This window comes from Notolabrus celidotus, chromosome 2, assembly GCF_009762535.1.
Source record: "Notolabrus celidotus isolate fNotCel1 chromosome 2, fNotCel1.pri, whole genome shotgun sequence".
In the NCBI taxonomy this organism is placed as follows: Eukaryota; Metazoa; Chordata; class Actinopteri; order Labriformes; family Labridae; genus Notolabrus; species Notolabrus celidotus.
The window spans coordinates 14334556-14347076 of NC_048273.1; the positions used below are offsets into that span (position 1 = coordinate 14334556).

Genomic DNA, 12521 nt, shown 5'->3' on the forward strand with positions numbered 1-12521 from the left:
GCCTGCCTTAAAAAATCACAAGCAAATATTCAGTGGATGACAGGACTTTGTTTGTATTCACAGATGTATTAGGCAAGGCAAGGCAAGGCAAGGCAAGGCAAGGCAAGGCAAGGCAAGGCAAGGCAAGGCAAGGCAAGGCAAGGCAAGGCAAGGCAAGGCAAGGCAAGGCAAGGCAAGGCAAGGCAAGGCAAGGCAAGGCAAGGCAAGGCAAGGCAAGGCAAGGCAAGGCAAGGCAAGGCAAGGCAAGGCAAGGCAAGGCAAGGCAAGGCCAGGCCAGGCCAGGCCAGGCCAGGCCAGGCCAGGCCAGGCCAGGCAAGGCAAGGCAAGGCAAGGCAAGGCAAGGCAACTCTATTTGTATAGCGCAATTTCATACACAAGGGCAACTTAACGTGCTTTACATTAAAACATTAAAAGCATTGGTAACGTTCAGAGCATAAAAGAGCACAATTAAAATGACAAATAAAATGAAACAGAAAAGAAAAGGAAAATTAGAAATCTGTTTAAATAAAATTAAGATTTGCATTTAAAGCGAGTTAAAATAAGTTAAGGCAGTGGCAAATAAAAAGGTCTTAGTCTTTGATTTAAAAGAGGTGAGAGTTGGAGCGGACCTGCAGCTTTCAGGGTGTGTGTTCCAGATATGTGGTGCATAATGACTGAACGCTGCTTCACCATGTTTCGTTCTGACTCTAGGGACTGAAAGCGGACCAGTACCTGATGACATCAGAGCACTGTTGTTCTATGGAAAGCACATTGTGAACTTTTCTCTCTTCTATTATCATAAAGTATGCAATTCTAAAGGCTCATTTGTTTAAAAAACAAAAAGTGAAGCCATTCATTATTGTGGCTTTGGTTGTCCACCTTGCAATCTTCATGAATCTAATGCCACCTGGTGGAGGTAATTACTCACTGCAGTCTAAACATCAGATGAAGGTCAAAAAAGGTATATTAGCCAACAATAGGTTTTAAAAAAAAGGCAGCTCAATGTATTTAAATTCCCTCCATGTCAGTTAAATGTACTGTTTGTGGCTTCACAGCTCTTTGTCTATTTCCTTTGTTAGTGAGGTTACCCCCACAAATGCCACATATCAACAGCTGAGGGTGTGTGTATCTTACATCTTACAGGCGTGTGTATGTGAGTGCCTGTGCATATCTGGGGCAATCTTTCCTATCTATTTTTACAGCTGGGCTGTGCAGCAGAGAGGTTAGTGTAAGGTGCTGCTGGTATGGCACAAGTACTTTCAGGCCTCCAAAAACAATGACAGTCAAGGGCAGACTTTTCCACCACAGTTTAACCGTTGCCCATTAGAGCTGCAAAACCTCACAACCAACAAACAAAACAATGACCTCTTTGAGCTTTGGTTTTCTGTCTAAGTTGCACCTGTGGTCTGTATTTCTAAATAAGATACGATTTTAAATTAATCTGATAACAAATCCAGGATAAAGCCAACATTCTATCTTCAAAATGTAGAAAATTAAATCCTCAATTACTTACCCTGAATTTTGCATGCCCAAATCAACACAATGAAAAATGAAACACTTGAAGCAATACGCTGGAGGATTTAGGCAGAAGCACCACATTTAATGAGACTAAAAACAATGTTTGCATGTTGATTTGCTCCTATGTCTCTTCCTGTATGTATCATCCGTAAAGACATTCCCACCTCACACAATCAAATGTGATCTACAATTATTTTTCTGTGCAAAAATAAAGTGTAGATCAGCACATATCTAAAAAAGTATTGATCTTTTAAGTGCAACAACACAGTTCATTTAACCAGGCATCTGCTACTGACAAGGAAAACACTGTCCAGAACACAAAGAAGGCAAAGAACATTGAAGATGAAAATTTTGTTCACCTAACTCCGATTATTAAAGTTCTCTGGAGTGCGTTGCAGCATGAAATGTAGGCCAATCTGTACTTTCATTAACCCATCAATCTCATTGTTTGCTCTTTTTTGTCACTGTACTGTTGTTATCATCTCGTGCTAAGGGGATCAACAAAAGGCTGATGAATTTTACTTCTTGCTGTTTTTTCAATCAAAGAAATATGAGTCTGGTTTATTTTTGAAAAAATTACTGTTGTATGAAATAACTAAGAAACTATCCCTGTGTTGAAAACTGCAAACCTCTTCTTTTTTCCTATTTTTTGTTTGCAACTACCTACAGGGTCTTACAACATGTTTCACGCATGTTCAGCAACACATTTGTGTGCTCTCATAGTTGCTATAGTTTAGAATAGAATGCCTTTATTATCATTGCAACAAGTACAACGAAATTGAAAGGTGCAGTCCTCATTAGGTGCCATTTAAAAGAGACAAAAACCACAACAATCAAGGTATAAAAAAGTAGCTTGATACACTTTTAGAAATGCAAGAGAAGCTGTTCAGAAAACTAAGCAAAAAAAAAAAGATGACAGCTTGCATAATGTTAAATGAGACCTGGCCATAGCCCAGTTTAGTTCAGCAGTCACACTGGGGCACCACATGCAAAGAGGCTATAGGGCCCAATTCTGACTCTGGGCCATGTGCCTTGTGTTTTTTTGTATTTATGACTAACTCTCTCCAATGTCCTCCACTATCCACTGTCTGGGGCTTGCCTGAGGGACTTCTGGGTATTTTAAGCTTATACGGCATTAGACATACAGGAACTGGGCATACGAAATCATTTGCATATGAAAAAGTGGATATTTGAACAAAGCACTGAAGTCAGAAATGCACAATAACAAGCTGTGCCTTCTGGGACTGTTGATGGTTATACACAAGACAACAAAATAAGTATACCTTTACCTCTGTATCATTTGAGTAACTGTTGACTGAAGCCTGTATTAATGCAGGTGCATCTCAAAGAATAGAATACTGTGAAGAAGCTAATTTTTTTTCACAATTTAATTTGAAAAGTCAACTTTCATATATTTGCTTTTGCACATTAAACCATTTACTTATCTCCAATACTGTCCGCAGCTTAATATAATTTGCACTGTTATCTATTTACATTGTCCATTTTTAAATGGTCATGGCACTGCACTACCTGCACTGTGTACATAGGCTGTTTTTAACTGTATTTTATCATCATTTCATTGCATTTTATATTTAAATTTTTGCTATTTAAGAGTTGGAAGAGAGAAACAGCATCTCGATTTTCCTGTATGTCTTCGTATATATAGTGAAAATTGACAATAAAAAACCTTTGAATCCTTTGAATTATAATCATGCATTTGAATCATGCATAATAGTAGCTTCTTGTTCTCAAAAGTCACTGTCGCTACCGTAAATTCATGAATAGGACTGGTAAGCAAAGGAGCGTTTCATTTTAGAAATACTAGATATTCCAATTTCCATACACTGTACATTAAAATGATTTGAATTTTTTTTAGTATTAATCAAAAAAAGAACTGACCATTCAAGGATATTCAACTTCTGAAAAGTATGTTCATCTGTATGTTCATAGTCAATACTTGGTTGGGGCTTTTCTACCATGTAATAGTGTATCAATGCGGCATGGCAAGGAGGTGATCAGCCTGTGGCACTGCGGTGGTTTACCCAGGTTGCTTAGATAGCAGCTTTATGCTCATCTGGGTTTTTGGGTCAGATGTTTTGTCATCTTCCGCTTGCCCTCTGGTAGCCCACAGATTCTCTACAGGGTTTAGGTCAGGTAAGTTGTCTGGCTAATCAAGCACAATAATATCATGGCCAGCATGACCATTTGGTAGTTCTGGCACTGTGGGCAGGTGCTATGTCCTGCTGGAAAAAGAAATCAGCATCTCCATTAAGCTTGTCAGCAGATGGAGCATGAGGTGTTCTAAAATCTCCCAGCAGAGACAAACACCAACATCAGAAGATGATGTGGCCCCCTGAATCAACACATCAGACTGCAGACACACTAAGCTTCAAACACCTTGGATTCAGTGCCTCTCCTCTGTTCCTTCAGACTCTATAGGACTTTGATTTCAAAATGATGTGCAAAACTTACTTTTATCTGGAAAGAGGACTTGGGAGCACTGAGCAATAGTCCAGCTTTTTCTCCGCAGCCCAGGTAAGACCCCTCTGACGTTGTCTCTCAGTCAGGAGTGGCTTGATTCCCCATGAGTGTGGTTGAATGTCCTGAACTAAAACGAGAGATACACAGATTTCATAAGATTTCATAAGATTTCATAAGATTTCATAAGATTTCATAAGTTAAGATTTGTAATTTATTTGTAATTTATTTATCATAGGATAGCCCATTGAGATGCAGCATCTTGTTTTCAAGGGGGTCCCAAGATAAGATAAGATATTACTTTATTGATCCCGGGGGGAAATTCAGTTGTTACAGCAACCCAGACATAAGTACAATCAAGAAAAAAGTCTCAATCAGTAAAATAAAATAGGTAAAAATAAAGATAGAATACAATTAAGATATGTAAAATGTTACTAATAGAATTTAGATAAATACAAATGTTACAAATGGATTAAATAGCAGTAATTACAGGCAGTATTAAAATGTTTCAGTAGTGACAGGTTGATATGGTGTGATTTTTGTTTGGTAATGACAAATTAAGCAATATAATAAATAAATATGGGTATATAATATGACCGTAAGATGTAGATTAAACCATAATGTTTGAATAATAATTTTCTCAAACTCTGAATGACATATTCTTATATTTTGAGATACATTTTTCAGTTATATGCCCAAAAAGAGAAAAATCCTTGAAACATTTCAGGTTACATGTAACAACACTAATATAGATCATTTTTACTTTAATTATTTACTTAAATAACTGATGAAAATTGAATTGTTGGGATGCACCTGTATGTAAAGAGGAGATATATTAAGGATGTTAGTTTCCAAATTGCACTTTTCTGATCATTAATTCTTAAATAGAGAGGACCATTGTCAAGAACCACCCAAAGACGGGTTCATTCATTCTCTCTCTGTCAATGATTAAAACACAGGAAAAGCTGTTTCTAGATGTTGAATGTGAGCCTCTTATGTTGTGTGTCAAGGGATCGAACAAGGACACAACCCTCAGAGCATGCTGACTTCAGTACAGTGAGTGTGAGAAAGCCCTCTGCTGCGTGAAGCTACTAAATGCTCTTAATTCTCAGAGAGGTTTATTGTTGTAGTGTAAAAAAAAAAGCTACACTGCAACTTACAATGTAGAGGTAACAACCTCCATGCATGCTGAGGTTCAACTTCCTGTAGAAAGAGGTAAACTGTGGTGAGTTTAAGAGCAGGAATCAGGCCAGCCGACACAAACTCTAACATTCACACAACTGACCTCCTTTAAATGTTTGCAAAAGAGCTCGACATGAAATACAAAGAGGTGTGATGTGGTTAACATAAAGCCAATGCATAGCCGTGTTTTTTTCCATTTAAGTGGAATTGTTATTGTGCAGCCTCTATGTGAAAGTAAAATGTGGTGTGGTTTACGTGGGAGTGTTTGTATGCTTTGGATGAGTTGGGCGTCAAAACCATATCAAAGCTTACTGGAAAAAAGTGACAAGACTAACAGCCATTGATGAGTCAGCCCATCATTAGCGACTCTCACCTGAACTAACGAGTCACTGTTGAGTGGGACTGTGGGTGCACTAAGACATGTCACTGATGATGAAGTTGTGGTTTAGATACTGTTAGAACTGGGTGGTCCTGTGGAAATCAAAGTTAAAAGCAACAAGATATTGATTAAAGGAAAAACAGAAATAAAAATGACCCTCAGCAGACTATGATCAGCTGTCTGATTCCCTCTGACAGAAGTCTTTGGCAAACTAGTAACTTATTATAAAACCAACAGGACTTCTACAGCTTCAAATGAATCTCCCACATACAGAGAAATCCTCTGCAGCATGCATTCAGGATGTGGTGGTCGCAACACAAAGAGAAAGGGCCGCAGGTAACAATTATGTAGGCCCACCATAACACCACAATGCCTTCTGAGCTGGTTTATCTGCAGAGTGAGTCATGATAGGTGGCAGATGGTTTAGCATAACTGATGAAAGCTCAAAATCTTCTGAAAGAACATTTCTGTGACAATTTCACTGTTGGCATGAACATTCATAAGTGAAAACTTCTAGTTATATGTACATTTTATGCCTAAGTCTATGTTGCCTCTGAGTGTGTGTATGTGAGTGTGTTGGTGTAACCGTATGCTTCCATGAGAATCAACACAATCTGATTTATAAGAATAGCAAAACTCTAAAAATCTGGAGACTAACTTGCACAGAAATACTGAACTGACTGTTCGATCATGGCTGCCTGTGGCCTCTGTGGTTACTGTGAGTCAGACAGACAGTCTGTTGGAGTTTTCAAGAAACAGAGATGAAGGCTCAGAGGACACCCCCCTCTTCATCTGGACAGCCCCCCGCATGCAGCACACAGCACTGAAATCTTTACAACAATAATTTACAAAGCAGTGTGGTTTTCCATTTTAGTGTGTTTGTTTAGTGCGGTTTTGCCGTTTTGAACAGGTGTCTACATCGTCTTACATCAGCTCTCAAATGAAATACCACTAGAAATATTGAAATCATATTATGGTGCGAGAAGCTGACTAAAAATCCCAGGTAGCATTGGATCATGTATGAACAAGTGAAGATGAACGACAATTAAAAGACAAAACATCTGAGTTGTATAGTTAAATTCAATTCAAAACCTTTATTTATTCTTGAAAGGACATTATTTCCAATGTCGTCAAGATCACAGGCACATTAGAAACAGCAAACAAACACACACAATCATTCACAAAATAATATATTAATTAAAACAGTTACAATTTGAGACACAGTGATCGGAGATCAAAGTCTTAAATTCTGCAAGAGAGGGAATGGATGTCAGCTTTAAAGTCTGTTGGAGGGTATTCCATGATTTAGGGGCATCATGGAAAATGCTGATCGACCCAGTTCAGTGTTAACTCAGGGGACTTTCAAAATGAGCCAATCAGAAGAGCGAGTCCCGTAGAATACATAATTCCATTCTAACAAGTCTGTGAGATAGGTGGGGAGCTTTCCAACCAGCGCTTTAAAAATATACAAAAGCCAGTGTTTGTTCCTCCTTTGCTCAACAGAGGCCCAACCAACCTTCTCATACAGGACACAGTGATGGGTGTCATATCTGTCACCAGTTATAAATCTGAGAGCAGAGTGGTAGACAGAGTCCAAGGGTTTTAGTATTGAAGCTGCAGCATCTTTATAAATCACATCACCATAATCTAAAACAGATAAAAACACTGCTTAAACAACTCTCTTTCTACAAGACAGTGGGAAGCTGGATTTATTTCTGTATAACAAACCAACTTTCTGTCTTAACTTGGTGGAAAGAGTGTTTATATGGCTTTTGAATGTGAGATTCTCATCAAGCCATATACCAAGGTATTTAAATTCAGTGACTCTTTCAACTTTAACAGCATTTAAAGTGGATATGTGCACATTTTCATAATCAATGTTTCTGGCCCTGGAGAACAACATGAATTTCGTTTCACTTTAATTTAGTACATGTTTAAGATTAATTAGTGAGTGTTGGAGATTATTAAAAGCAAGTTGCAAGTCGTCCATGGCTAATTTTACAGAATCTGCAATGCAATAAACAACAGCATCATCTGCATAGAGATGGGCCTGACAACAATTCAAAGTGGAAAAAATGTCATTTAAATAAATAGTGAACAAGACTGGACCCAAAACAGAACCCTGTGGCACTCCTCTATCAATCAACAGAAATTCTGATTTGGTCTGACCAAATTTGACACATTGACATCTGTCAGATAGATAATCCTGAAACCAGGCACATGCACTTTCATCAAAACCTAAATTAGATAATTTTGTTAAAAGTAATCGTATCAAAGGCTTTCAAAAGATTGGCAAATAGAGCAGCACAATGCTGCCTCTTATCTAATGCAGATATGATGTAATTTGTTACTAATGTAATGGCTGAAGTTGTGCTATGGTTTGGTTTGAAACCAGATTGGTGTGGGCTGAGAATTGAGTGATTTGAGAGAAAGGATTTGAGTTGGTTATTTATTAAGGATTCTGTTACTTTTGCAAGACATGGTAATTTGGATAGTACTTCACAGCAGTCAGCTGAAGCAACTAAGTTAACAATCCCGGGGAGTGAAATCTGGCCATTACAGAACTCTTATAAACAGTATGTAAGAGAGTCAAAATATTAATAGAAGGTGGAATAAAATAAGATTCAAATAAGAATAAAGTAAAATAAAATAAAATAAAATAAAATAATAATAATAAAGTATATACAGAAGCGCAGAATAGTTAGATTTACCTATGTACAAAAGCGCTGGGAATGGAGCTATATATACAGGATTTTGACGTGGTAAGGATATTGCACAGTTATTGTATGGTTATTGCAGAGTACAGGATATTGTTCAGTGATCAGAGGGAGAAGTTGTACAGTCTGATGGCCACAGGCATATTTGAAGAGTTTCAAACAAATGTCAACAGTACGCATCCTTCATACCACTAGTAGTCTTGTAAGACTCTTATGTTCATTCAACACAAAACCAAATCATCGAATAGCGGAAATTTAACAACTCTTACAATCAGTGGGAAAAAAAACTGTTGCACCATGTTACACTTCTTATGTATATTTAGCATGTGATCATGCTAATTGCATAGAATTGCAAAGCATGTTAACATGAGCATATTTTGGGTTCCTGTTGGGCTCAGTGGTTAAAGCACATGCAGAATATAAAGAGGCTCTGGTCCTCAACCCAGAGGTCATTTGCTTGACCTCCGGCCTTGGCCCCAAATCTCTTTTCCCCCAAATATTCAGTCTCTCTGCAGCTGCATGCTCTTTCAAATAAAGGCAAACATGGCTTAAAAGTACCTTAAAGATGAGCATATGTGCCATACTAACATGTACTGAAACATGTTGGCATTTGGGCGTGGACTTAGCCTAAATTGCGCGCCCATATAGCAGGCAGCCCGGATACGAATCCAGCCTGCAGCCTCTTTCCCGCATGTCATTCCCCCACTCTCTCTGAGTTTCCTACACTATCCATTCTCCTCTATAAAATAAAGGTGTAGATGCCCCAAAAAATATATGTTTACAAAAAAAACATGTTGGCATTTGAGTCTAACACAAGGTGCTTTAAGAAAGGTTGAGCCCTCAATGAAGAAACCCACCCCACTATGCCCTCTACTGATAAGTTTAGTAGCCCACCACATGGCTTCTTGTGCCTCCCAAAGCCCAAGACAGATATGACAGATGGGCAATGAGAGCCAGCACATCACTGAGGTTATCAAGTGGACACCTCCCTTCACTGATGTTTTGCTAAGTTACACCCACGACTTCTCCAGAGGCTTGGCAGTTAGCTCCAGCGTTCTGGAGCCACCCACCTCCATGCCAGCTCCCACCCTCCATCATATCCACTAACAACCCAACCCAGTCAGTATTACCACAATCAAAGAACCCAGGCTCTGTACATGCAAGCTCCAGGTAGTGATAACACTGATACTACCTACTTACTGAGTGACAAGAGGAGAGAATACAGGGAAGGAAACTCCCATTTCTGTTTAGGCCCCCAAATGACATTACCTCTCCCCATCCTGATTCACTGACTGGTCTTAGCTGCTTCATCTGACATTTTCTTTACCGTCTTTTGCAAATTCTGTTCACTCACACCCAATTCTCCCAGTAATTAAATAGTTGATGGTTCTACCAACCCTCTACATCCTACTTCTACTGGAAAAACCCTAACTTTCCAACCTCACTGTTCAGTTTCTGCAGCCATCTCTGCATCTGCATCTCTTTCGCTTTCATACAAATCCTCTACTGAGTCCCCCCAGGGCACTGTCAGTTCTATGTAATAAACTTTTCTCTGAATGATTGACCAGAGCGCTATGTCCAGCCTCAGATTAGTGGAAACGATCTCCTGTGGCACTATAAGTTTTCCTTCCAAATCTACCTTTATCTCCCAACCATTACCACCCTTTAGGTGACCTGACTAATGCCTGTTCAAAAACCTCCCTCCCTTGCATTTCTCTCCTTCACGGACAAACTGAATGGCTGCACTCTTTCCCTTATTACACCCTGAACTCACCTGTCACCTCCTACTTTCAACACCAGCCGCTAAGCATTTCAACTCCTCGTTATGTCTCCATGTATAAAAAAACTTGGGACAGACTAACCTAACAACCTGAAAGAATATGCCTTAAAGTTGCCGACCCTGTACAGTGAGCACGAGGGGCCCCCCTCCAACCCAACGTTTCAGGCCCCGGTGGTGATGGTAGCACATCGTAAGTTGCTCCTAATAGGAATCTAATGCAGTTATCCTCCGTGCACCACAGGTCCTTCCAGCTAAGCTTCCTCTTTTCTAAGTACTCCCAATTTTATCATTACTATTAACGTGAAAGTCGTAACATACCTCCCTCAGTTTGGTACAGCCCAAAACAGTACAGATCAGAATTGTGATGATTTGAGGAGGACACTTACAATTATGGAAAGTTTAAGGACTCCTGTGGTAGTGTTTGTTACAGCTTCTCTAATAGTTCCTCCTCTACTCTGCTAAACTGGTAAAGAACACTGTGGGAGCTCGCATTTGTTAGCAGACCTATTGATCAGTCATCTTTTTAACATCATATAACTTATTCTAACTAAACTCTCTCTGAAAAATGAACACATGAGACAGCATGTATGAGAAAAATGTATGATTATTTTTCTATTTTTTGATTGGACCCATGATCCATTAGTGATCATTGAAGCTGCAGGCTTTAAAACCTGTGCTGCCGCCAGTCTTTTTTTTTTTTTTTTTTTTTAAATATACATAATAAATTTTTTTGTTTGTTTTTTTACTTTATTGCCAGTTTCCACACACACATAATGATATTAGCAAAGTAGACCCACACAGGGTGGAACATGCACATGAGCCACACATTGCCATTCACAATCATCCTCATTTACATACAGTATAAACAGGTACCATACACATGTTCACAGAACAAAATATACCCACATACAAATACCTGCCTTAACATGCACACATAAGAATGCACCTTAATAAACCCATCTAGCAAGATTTATAGAAATGAACATTCAAATGATAAATCATAAAAGTCCGAATTAAGATAATCAGTAAATGAAGTGCAGGGGGAAGTGGAAGAAGTCCGAAGACCTCAGGATAGGAGACAGGTGAGCAGGAATCAGGACAGAGTTAATCATTTTAGACTTTATATAAAATGTTCAATCTGAAGGTGATTGTATTATTTTTCAGCCTGTGTATGTGAGAAACCGGTATCCCTGTTTTGAAGGCATATCCCTGAGAAAGGTACTAAGAGCTCAAACCTCTGAAGGACACAGACGAATGCTGATTATTGCTACAAACAGTTCATATAGGATTTTCTTTGCAGGTATCCATTACAGTCTGTCATCACTCAGTAAATGCTTGAAGTGAAAAGGCAAAAAAAAAAAAAAACATTAACCGGTAAATGTACTCCATCTTCTTTGAAACACAGGCGGTGTCAGCCGTAGCTTGGCAGTCAGTTCTATCATATGGACATGTTTGACTTTTTGTGACCATTGGTCAACTGAGGGGAGAATTAGGCTTCGTCCAGTTTATAATGATGGTTTTTTTTAGCGGTCATCAACAAAATGTGCAGAATAAAACACTGATCCATGGTAAACCAGCATCCAGGTCATATTTCCAGTAGAAACGATGAAGGATCCAGGGGGATGTCTAGGATTTTCTCCATCTTCTCTTTAACCATTCTCCTGAAAGTCTTTATTTTTGGGCAGTCCCAAATAAATGGGTATGGTCACCCACCATAGCACACTTCCTCCAACATTCATTAGTTGTGTTATTCCTGAAGGCACAAGCTATCAGTTCATATACAGTCATGGCCAAAAGTTTTGAGAATGACACAAATATTACATTTTCACAAAGTCTGCTGTTTCAGTTTTTATAATGGCAATTTGCATATACTCCAGAATGTTATGAGGAGTGATCAGCTCAACTGCAATTAATTGCAAAGTCCCTCTTTGCCTTAAAAATAAACTTTATCACCAAAAACACATTTCCACTGCATTTCAGCCCTGCCACAAAAGGACCAGCTAACATTGAGTGACTGGACACTTTAAAAGGAAGATGGTGCATGACACCATTGTTCCTCATCTGTTAGCCATGGTTACCTGCAAGGAAACACGTGCAGCCATCATTGCATTGCACAAAAAGGGCCTAACAGGGAAGTTTATAGCAGCGAGTAAGATTGCACCTCAGTCAACCGTCTATCGAACTTCAAGGAGAGAGGTTCAATTGTTGCCAAACAGGCTCCAGGGCGCCCAAGAAAGTCCAGCAAGCGCCAGGACCGTCTCCTGAAGGTGTTACAGCTGCGGGATCGGGCCACCACCAGTGCAGAGATTGCTCAGGAATGGCAGCAGGCAGGTGCGAGTGCATCTGCACGCACAGTGAGGCGAAGACTTTTGGAGGAGGGCCTGGTGTCAAGGAGGGCAGCAAAGAAGCCACTTCTCTCCAGTAAAAACATCAGGGACAGACTGATATTCTGCAGAAGGTATAGGGACTGGACTGCTGAGGACTGGGG

The 12521-nt window shown here is 39.3% G+C and overlaps 1 protein-coding gene across 5 annotated transcripts in view; it reads right to left on the reverse strand.

Moving 5' to 3' along the window:
• The window catches only part of atp8b3 (ATPase phospholipid transporting 8B3), a 43402-nt gene that overhangs the window by 16536 nt on the left and 14345 nt on the right, over positions 1 to 12521 (reverse strand). For 3 of the 5 annotated variants that reach the window (XM_034675754.1, XM_034675727.1, XM_034675760.1), the window contains exon 4: positions 3970 to 4105. The gene's annotated coding sequence lies outside the window, so the exon portion shown is untranslated. Of the gene's footprint in view, positions 1 to 3969; positions 4106 to 5135; positions 5179 to 5530; positions 5629 to 12521 lie in introns of all 5 variants that reach the window. The other 2 variants (XM_034675736.1, XM_034675746.1) reach the window with 2 other exon arrangements.